A 10,388-nucleotide genomic window follows, 5' to 3' on the forward strand; every position below is an offset into this window, starting at 1 on the left:
TGGGAGTTGTGTGCTGACTCCGGAGCCTCCAGAATCTGACAGGCAAGAACAGTTAAGACAAAAAGGGTGATTCGGGAGTAAGGCTTGGAAATGATTGCCCCTCCCATAAGATATAAAGGAAGTGCAAAGGGCCAGGGACCTTTGCAGGAAGCAACGTCATTCACTCTGTTCGGATTAAACCTTGAAGCTCTGTGTGGACTTTGTACTTTGTTTGGCTTTTTACAGTTAATTTGGCGCTTTAGTTGCTGGCAGCAATTCAAAGGAGATAAAGGTGGGTGCTTATCTCAAGAGACTGTTTGGGACTCATTACGGACTGGGAATGAACATAATTCCCAGAGTTGAAATAAAAAGAGTTGTTTGGACTAAGTGTGTGCTTAATTATGGTCTCAGGAAGCCTTGGTCAGAACAGAAATAAAGTTACTGCTCATTTCTAATTAAATAATTACATTTTATTGGAATGGTTCCTTTTTTTCCCCAAAGTCATCTGGCCTTCATAAACAAACCACACAACTATTTCACATTAAGCAAAGTAAAATTGTTCTTAAACTGAAATTGTTCCTAAGCAAGTACATACAGAATTTTTAATCCTCCCAAGATGTTTATAAAAGAAAAAGGGGAGCAGAAAGAAGATAATACTGGTATACAAGCCAAATTCCTAGGTCTTATTATAGAGGGGGGAAACATCTTATTGTGAATGCAATCTTCTTGTTTAGGCCGAAGAGATTTTTAAATCAATACTCCACTGGCAGGAAAAAAATATTTTTGAAATACAATTATTTTAGTCCCTGTTTTCGTCCTCCAAACAATTTTTCTTTTTAAAGAGGAAATGTGGAGGTGGCAGGAAGAGCCTAGAAGCTGGGATGTGTGCAAATATGCACAAAATAGTTAAGGCAGCCATAAAAGTTATCTGAAATACCCATACTATGCTAATAGTATTGGAAATACAATTAAACTGGCAGGGCTAAAAAAAACCCCAAAAGATAGACCCTATTTTGGAGGGGTTTGTTAGATTTCTAGCAAGAAATTTCTGGGATAATTTTGGAAATAGCATTTTTTCTAATGCCTTGTTACTTGTTGGCAACATGAATTTCCATCTGTAACAAGGATGCTTGGACGATGTTTAAGCAGATTCCAAAACACTCAATACTTGTGCTAAGGGCAAGTAGCCTAGCACCAATCTTCAATCACAGAGTTGGAATGCTCCCATATGCTAACACCACCTTTGTGATCACAACTTCTGTGTTTTGCTGGAAGTGATCTGTCTTCAGATCATTCCCAGTGAGAGTCCTAAATTCAGAAGAAAACAACTGTCCTCTTGGCCATCAAACTGAGTCACTGCTTGCCTAGTGTACAAGAATGAGCTGGTTGATTGAGCAGTCAATTCTACCATGCTTTCCACTTGTGCTAGAGAAAGTCATGCCTCTCTCACTGACCCCCATCCCAGCTTAGCTCATAAACCAAGCTTGTGGCACTGCTTTCCCAAGAAACCCCAGGCCTCCATCGACCATCACTCTGTCCCTTTCTTGACTGGCAGACCTTTCAGTGCTCTTCCTTCTGATTATCCTTCTAGCCGCTGTTCTAGTTTTTCTAATCACGCCTTCGATAACTGTGTTTTTTTTTAATGTCCGGTAGAAGATATCCTGAGGGATAATGCAAGGAGAAAGAGTGGATGGGAAGAAACAGTAAAGACAAATCTATACTTTTTTTTTAAAAAAAAAGGCTGTATTTAATATGTCTCCTAGCAAAAATATCACAGCAGTGTCTGCACTAGTGATAATGCAAATACAACATCACTTAATTGGAACAATTAATTTGTAGAAGTAATAAGCGGGGGGTTAAAGTGCAAAGGGGGAGCTGAATGAAAAGCAAGAGGCCTCTATTCATAGAGTGAAGGTGAAGATAGAGCTCACTAATTCTTATTTTGATTTTTTTTTTCTCAAAAGGAAAATGAGCCGGTTATTATGCGCTTGGGGAATGAGGAAACTGCAGATTAGAACTGTCAAGGAGAGTCTAACAGCGAACATAACTAATTTAAATGATTTCTCCGATTGTAAGAATATTGTAATTTTTGAGAACTGGTGAATCTCAGAAGACTAGGGAGCAAATATCCTCTATTTACCATAAAATTCACATGCTTAACTTACAGAATAGATGGCTAAAGAGAGATATGACAGTAATCTTCAAAATTATCAGGTGAATTATTTACTGTCTTCTCCTAGAGATGGGCCCAAATAAATGTATTAAAAGGAAGTTTTAATGGAAGTAATTAAGTTCAGGCTAAACACCTGGAAGAAATTGTGACTCTACAAGCTGTCAGTCAGCTAAACACATTCTTCCTTCACTAGATTTTCAAACAAGTTGGTTGGTCAACACCTGTCTGACAAATGCCAGTGGATTCTGCAATGAGCACTCTATGGTTTTGTGACAACCTTCTGTCATCCACAGAGGGAAGGACTTTAGCTTCATACCTGTCCATCTTGGAGCTAGCAAAGATCAGCTCAAAAAGCTTCGCTGACATCTTCTGAAGCTGGACTTAAAAGCAGAGTTGAAATTATTGTGAAGAATCTGAACAACTAAAGCAACCCTAATTTGAGTTCATAATTAAAGCTACCAATACAGACTCTAATAAGGGTCCATCAAGGATTTAGATTTAAGGGAGCAGGGCAAATTCAGCAAGGAACTTAAAAACAAAGTACCCGAAGGCCAGACAAGGAATAATGGATGGAAACTGAACAAGGAGAGATTTAACCTGGAAATGAGAAACTTTCTGACAGTGAAAACAATCAACCAATGGAACAGCTTGCCCTCAGAAGTTGTGGGAGTACCATCACTTGAAACTTTCAAGAAGAGATTGGACTGCCATTTGTCAGAAATGGTGTAGGGTCTCCTGCTTGGGCAGGGGGTTGGACTAGATGACCTACAAGGTCCCTTCCAACTCTGATTATCTGTTATCTGTTAAGGCCCTTAACACTGGATGATTTTCATACGATTTAACTTTATGTAAGAGTATTGCTGGGAACCATACAGCATCCAGGGGATTATTTATGGTTTAAGAATCTTAGTGACAGCTAGCCTAGAATGTCCTCTTTATGAATAGTAGAAACCCAGCATAGCCTTTACACTCTTGCCAGCCTTTTCAGTGACTGACCTATCTTTTTCCCTTCATGATCTAAAGGAACGGAAAGTCATTCCAAGATATTTAAAGGATCTGACTTGTTCTATTAAGTTTCCATGTTTTTGCCAAGTTTGTTTGAAGCTCTGGACCTTCTCTGAAGAACTGTGACCTTGGTTTTGGATTAGCTTTGCCTCATCACAGTAGGTTGCTATGGTCCTCCAAGGCCATGCAAATGGTCAAAGGGATAGCTGCACCATTGGCATAAAGAAACATGGCTCTATGTCCACTACCCAGCCTGGCAGGGTGAAACATACATTGTTCAGGTTGGAACTGTGCCATTCAAATAATTGCTAATGGAAGGGAAGCCAAGTGCAATCTGACTCCTGGAGATTTGGAAGAAAGATGGCAGTACCCACAAAATATATAGAATAAGAGGCAAGGAGACATTTTCATGCAACTTCATATAATTAGTAGTTTTAGCAGCAGCCTCCACTCTATGGCATTTGAACACCTGTATTTGTTACTTTCCCAGTTTGAGCTAGCACATTTCTTTAGATGGACCTTTTTGCCAAGGTTACTACCTTGGCAAAACAATGTTTCTGAAAGAGACTTGCCCAAATGTTATTGGTTTTCATGGGTTATGCTGAACTCAAGAAATAAGGCTCATTATTGAAAACAAGGTACAGAAAGCTACAAGGAAGCAGAAGGATAGAGAAAATTAATTGTATTAAGTTTGAAACAGTATATTTTCACAGGTGTATCACTTTGGGGTCTAATTTAATTCTGCTGCAGATTTTTTTTAAAAAAAACATCAGAATGTGTTATTCTATCTCCCTCCTTCCAAACTGGCGCTTCTACTGCCTGTCTGCAAAAGAGATCATCCAGTCCAAACAAGGGACTTCTTACTACTTGTCATCAGAAGAAGCATATTTGTATTACAAACTGTATAGCCTGTCTTCCTGAAGCCTACAATTACAATGATTTCTGTATTGGTTTATTGTTCAACTCGTTGCCCGTTCCAAGCCATAGCTAACTGAGATTGAGTTTATGAATCCTACTTCTATTAATGATGGTTTGTCCTGGGGTAATACTGTTGCAATTTATATGAATTGTTAAAATGACAGTCACAGCAAATGTTGTTTGGTTTTGTAGTTTAATAAATTTAAAAAGAGAGCCTTGACATTGGCTACTAACCCTAAGTGATATCCACATAGATACGGACATGAAATAGGAATGGTTGTTTCCATAGCCAGTGTTAGGTCTTTCTGGTAACTAAGGAACAGAATCATAGATCATATGATTCCAGGATAGTAGTATAAATAAAAACCACTTAGATTTTCGCTTTGCAAGTAACTAGTCCAACGAGGAGTGTCAAGCTGTATGTGGGGCTTTCATCTCAAAGTTCAAATGCCCAGGACTTCAAACTTACCCCATGGTCTCAAACTGCTTGGCGTCCCATATATATCTTACCTTGCCAACTTGTGAAGCCTTTTTGCATGTTAGATTCATGAGGGTTTTACATAGCTGTCCCCTCTAGGTTGTTCTTTATCTCTTCGTGTATGTTTGACAAGTGGCAGAAAGGCTTGGCAGAATATAAAGAGAGCAATCAGAGATATACAGAACTGTGAAGCAAAGACTAGGAAAGCAGAGAGTTGCATAGCCTTAGCCCACTGCCAGCTCAAAATTGTCAACATGTTAATTACAATGTACTGGGATGAATCATATGCTGCTGTTTGCTTCAGGCTGACATTTTGCTTCTATAATCCAATAGTTGGATAACTATAATTACAGAAATGACTCCACTGATCCTCAATCTGATCCATTACTCATTTACACAAGCCGAGTATGTGTGTGTCCATCCATCCCTATTCCCTTCCCTGCTTGTTTTATTTACAGATAAAACAGGGTTCTTCCCCCCCCACAGTGCTTTAATTTTTCTCACCAGAGCAGCTCAATAAATATAAGCATCACTGATAGCTCATTTATATAGCCAGATTATGAATTATGGAAGTATTTATATTTTAAATACATTTTGAATCCAAAGATTCAGTAGTGAGCAACACTGGAAGAAGAGAGATGATGAAATGGTTTAGCTATACATTCCCTGCTTAATTATGTTCGTAAAAAAGCTGCTTGCCCGTTTTACTAAGTTAAAATTATTTAGAAGACCAAGTAAATAGAATTAGCTTTTCTTAATGGAAAAATATAGCAGGTTCAACTAAACGGTATTAGTCCCCCAGAGGAAATAACTTATGGCAGGCTGGATTGACAGCCTCAGTGTTAAAACTAAAAGTCATCTTATGGCTTATTTACATGACCAGGTGCTATCCTTTATTTATTCTGTTTGGCCATCTGGAGGCTGTGGCAAGGATATCAGGACATAGATTGAAGATGGCATTTTTATCCTTTTGTATTTTTGTTTTCTGGGAGGGTGGGGGGAAGGGGTTGATTTTATAAATAGACTATAAAACCTGTTAAAAATGATCTATTTTTAGTGGATGTTTTGAATTTTAAAGCAGAAAATTGTTCCACCATAATTTGGAGCTTAGCCCTAAATTGTAGTGATGGGTGTGCCAGGAGTGCAAGAAAGTGTTGATGAACTACATTTGGCTTGTCATCTGCTCTTCTCCCACTTCACTTTGTTACTAGCCAGTATTTTACTCTGTGTGTGTGGAAAACAAACTTCCAGCCTATTTTCACAGATACGCATGAGTAGCCAGATTATTAAACCCATTTTTGTATAGGATAATATCCTTTGTGGACTTGCATAATCTAATTTAAAGGTTTATCTGAATGAAAAGGTCTGCGGTGTTTCTGAAGTGATGGTTAACTGCATGGTTCCATACCTTTGTATTGTAACCTCAGCAGGTGTTTGAGAATCTGAATGCATTTGCGGTCCTAGGTAATTAGCAAACAAGAAAAAAAAAAGATACAGGGCTCACCAACAGACTGAGAGGCCTTGTTTCAAATCTAGAGTCACTCTGAAGATCAAAAGCACCTCGGCCTTTGGCCTCCATGTTGTGGATTGTTTTGCACTCCGACAGGTATGCCTGCTCTCCTAACCACATTTCCTATTACCCAGAACACTTTGTCAGTTTCCTTTTGCCTCCCTCTGGATAAAGAAATATTACAATATTACAATGAAACTGGAGTTATTTTATGGATGCTGAACTTGAACAAATACAAGGAAGCTAATATTATATATAATAGCTGTGGCGAGATTATTGTATATACAAAGACGGAAGAATAACAAAAGACCCTGGTTAAAAGTCTGGATTATAAAAGTAAAGTAACGGAGCTCATGTGGAAATGGCAATGCTGACCACTTTGGCCAAGGGTGGGGGGAGATATATGTATATTTTTTTAAAGACAGGCCTTATATGGATTTTGGTTGAAAGAAGTCTGAATTGATTATGGATTTGAGGATGAAAAGGGTTTAAAGAGAATGGGAAGGATTAAGATGGCAATTACCACCTGATGCAATGAAGGATGGAAGTCCTAATTCAATGCTTTTGCTTCTTTTTTCACTTTTTTCCATCTTTAATTTTTTATCCCTTTTGCACAAAATTTCAATTTTTTAAAAAAGACTAGAAATGCTTTACAGTAGTAGCAGCTTGTATGAGCCTCCTGGTTTTAAATACATTTTTTCACAGCTCCAACAAACCTTCTTTCCCCTCACCTTATGTTGAAACCTGGGAACTCTGGCTGAATTGGTCCCTGTTCCACAGTGTATTCAAGCTTTGACAGCTCTGGGGGTGGTATGTGTGAGGGAGGGAGGATTGGGGGAAGAGGCTGTCACTATTAGCAAGGCTTTTTCTGCCCTTGATTTTTACAAACACATTATGAACCAGAGAACCAGAGAAGCAAAATGGTGGGATAACCTAGTTGCTACAACCATGCAGGTTTGATTCAAGCAGTGTACAGAGCCACCAAGCTGGTTTGTTTTGTTTTGACTTTGCTGGTTGCAAGAACCAATCCCGTTGTGAGAAGCCAGATATTGCTATAGTTACCCTATAGATTGCAGCAACTTTAATGCTTATTTCCACTCCATTAAGAACTGTAGTTCTGGCAGAGCTAAGAAACTTTGACAAATTTAGCATTCTTGTCAAACTATCCCAAGCCAAGATAGCTATACTGCAATACACATAGTCTCTAATTGCTACGTTTTCCTCTTTTTGACATGTCCTACTTTCTCCCCCAAGATCCAGGCTGCAGTAAACCACCAATTATGGATTCTAAACAAATCTTTAACATACAAGATGCATGTAATTGTAGCTGCATATTTTGTCCAATGGCCTACCTCCCACATCTGGCCTACGATCATCCCTATACTGTACTGTAATCCTACAACAGTTCTTATTCAGAGGCATGACAAGCATCCACATGACAAGCAAGTTATGCTGTGATTAAATCATTGTTTGATGAAAAAATGATAGTGGCTGAGTTTGCAGTTCATGCTAAATCAAGGTTTCATATATTTTAATTTTGCAGCACAACGTGGACGCTTGTATGTGGAGAATTTATATCTAATCTCCAATCCTATTTGTGAGATGGGTGGCTAAATAAATGGAATTAATGAATGAATAAATAAAATTACAATGTTTTCAATACCAGGCAAAATACCAAATTATAGCTAAATGTTCAGAAATCATGGATTTTCTATTGGAGACAAAGATTTGGCCAACAATGTGAATTCTTACACTATTTATGGATCTGAAAAGGAGTTTTAGAATGATTGAGCTTGAATACTACACAAATCCACTGAATGTAATCATACATACTATGACCACAAATGAAAATATTGATAAACGTAAGACACACCAAGCATTGTTTCTTTCCATACCTATTATATATTTTCAGTTGTTCAGAAGAGGCTTTCCACAAAATATACCAATGATCTTCTGAGTTTAATGAGAAATAACTCTTTGATAATAACTTGTTGTAAAAGGAAATCCTAACAAAAGTCAATCATTATGTTTTTTATTTTTTGGAAAAGATGTGGCTATTTAGATAAGCATTTGGAATCTAATATAACACTATTAATTAATTTCAGTAAATCTGAATCTTAGTTGAGTATGCTTTTCCACTGTTTGATAAAATTTTATTATGTTATATTGTATTACTTTATTAACATTCCTTTTGTAATTTATGTTTAAAAAAGTCTAGATTTGTTCATAAGTTATGTGAACCCAGCTAGCTGTTTACAAAATGTCAGTTTGTGTTTAGTGTTAAGTTCCAACCTGAAATATTAATAAAAATAATTAAATTCTGTATAAAACATTCTCTCACTACTGTATCTGCCTGGCTGCCTAGCTAATTTATTTAATTGTACAAGTAACTCAAGCTGCCTTACAAGTAAAAACCCTCCCCAAAATATACACATTAATATAAAAATATGCAAAGTTAAAAAGAGCATCCTTAAGCTACCACCCTAGATTTATCGTAAATCCATTGGAGGAATTAAAAAATAAAGTCCAAATAATATGATTTCTTGGCAGTATTTTAGTACTTAACCATTGTTAATTCCACAGCCCATATGATAGTCTCTTTTCTGAAAATTAGCCAAAATTTGGATTCACATTTTATGCTAAACAATAATGTGGATTGTTTTTTTCCTTAGGAAACCAATTATGGTTTATTTAAAAGACCATGGTAATCCAAACACTGTTTTAGCTCATGATCCCACTCCTTGAATGATGAGTATGGATAGAGACTTACTTATAAATATCTTGAAACAGGACTTCCTTTCCATGTTTTATAGGTGATTGCTTTTAGACCCTTTCCATTTACACAGATTTGACCTCTTTTGAAACAGAGATAGTGAAAAAAAGGAGGATCAATGCAATGTCCTTGAATAGCTGAATGTTCCTGTGAGAATAAATTAGCAAGCTTGAACATCACAGACACTGCAGCAACAATATGTGAAAGTTAACACCTGTTAAAATAAGGGAAGCTGTTCACACCCAACCTCCTCATTTTATGCCATTTCCACTTCTCTCCATGGTTTTTAGACACTTAATGCTTGCTTCACAGGTTCCACACGTGAGTGCAGCATTTATTTTGAAAACTAAACAAATACACCAGCATAGGTAAATATGCTTGGAAGATTATTTTGTTAACTTTGCCCATTTAACATATTCAGCATAATAAAAGCTCATTCTGTGTTATTCCCAAATAACCTAAAATTAAGTGCCCTGCCACCCCACAAAAAGGTAAATTAAATTAACAGGCTAGAAATGCTGTAGCCTTGCAGACATTTACAGAATCACAATTCTTAGCAATCTTGGTGTTAAGTTTACTAGCATACCACTCTTGGACCAACCGTCTATGGCAGATATGTTGGGAATACGGTACTATAGAACAGTGTATGTAGCCATTATGTAGCCGGCTCTTTTACTTTGAACCAATTGGTCCATCCACTCAGTAGTGTATGAAAAGTGTGTGCATAAATTGCTTCACAGGTTTTATTTAACTTGTTCCCACTTTCAAAAAAAAATTCTTGGAATTTTGAAGCACTGTTTGTGTCTTTAATTTGGAGACTATTAAATTGATGGAAACTTAATTATTTTGCCATGTTATTATTACAAACGTTGACTGTCTGATTATTAATCATTCCCCTTCCCAAGCCTTTTAGCAGGCCACATTAAAAAAAGTTACCAGTATAAAGGGGCGGGGGGGGAGGTAAATGTTACGAACAGATGTATGAATACACAGGACACTCTCCCATTTTTTGCGTTTTCTACTCCTACAAGGCAATTCTAGGTATCTTAATCGGGTCTAGCGGGCTTATAATAGAGCTTCTCCCTAGGTAAAGTAGGGCATTGTCTCTCAGCCTTCAAGCAAAACAAATTTCTTGTAAATTTATACAAGGCGAGTACAAATGTTTCCATAGAATACGACTTAGCAGGACCTCGGCTTTAATTCTCCGTCCTTACAACGCCTCTGAGGCTTTCGAGTTACTCTTCCTGTCGAAAACTATTGGTAAAAACAGGCGCGAGAGTAAAAAGACGCACTAAGGAACTTTTCTGGGGTGTGGCGCGCTCTGTCTCCGATTCCAGCGCCTGTAAGAGGGACATATTTCCATGTTTGTCCTGGGTTGCAGCTGATTGTTCCGTCAAAGTTAAAAAGAACTGAAAGCGAACTGGATGCTTCCGCTCCCCCTTGTAAGACTAACAGGGCGGCAATTTTGGAAACCGCAGTATTACTAGAAATACGCTGTTGATAAATAGATGGCTGCCCGCTTTTCCCCCACTATGCCTTTCCTCCTGCAGCG

This window comes from Pseudonaja textilis, chromosome 2, assembly GCF_049901715.1.
Source record: "Pseudonaja textilis isolate UNSWEBS1 chromosome 2, rPseTex1.2, whole genome shotgun sequence".
Taxonomy (NCBI): Eukaryota; Metazoa; Chordata; class Lepidosauria; order Squamata; family Elapidae; genus Pseudonaja; species Pseudonaja textilis.